Here is a 536-nt window from a genome sequence, read left to right as displayed (position 1 = left end):
AGCAGGCGACTGGGTTTTTTTCTACATATAGCCCTGTTTCGGGCAAGCAGAGCTAAATGTACAGTGGGGGAGGCGGTCAAGTGATTTCAGGGGCTGTACAGTCAGCTGCTCCGTCCAAACCCCCCCATTCCCATGGACTGTCCCCCTCTGACGGCTGCTTCCCTCCCCACCGTGGTTTACGGGGTCCCCTGCTCTCCTGGGAGACCTGAACCATGGCAAATTACTTCGGGATGGAGAGCGGGGAGCAGCCCAGCGAACTTCTGTTCCCCGGTCTGCTCCGTGTTAACAGTGAGACGGGAACGCTGTACGCACAGCCTGTGCTGTGCTAGAACTCCTGTACTGGAAGTGACAGGTTCAGTAAAGAGAGCATGTCACCTCCAAATGCTATCACACAGGAGCTTGTTTGCTCTTGTGTGGCCCGTGGCGTTATAAAGTTAAGTGGAAAAAAAAGTAAAAAAATTATGTAAAAAAATGTAATTGCTAAAAAGTAATAAAAAATAAAATGATTTAAAAAAAGTAAAAGATGATAAGATAAA

The sequence above is a fragment of the Nanorana parkeri genome, unplaced genomic scaffold, assembly GCF_000935625.1.
Source record: "Nanorana parkeri isolate BGI_ZX_2015 unplaced genomic scaffold, ASM93562v1 scaffold795, whole genome shotgun sequence".
NCBI classification, from domain to species: Eukaryota; Metazoa; Chordata; class Amphibia; order Anura; family Dicroglossidae; genus Nanorana; species Nanorana parkeri.
Note: the sequence above shows the minus strand (reverse complement) of the source record.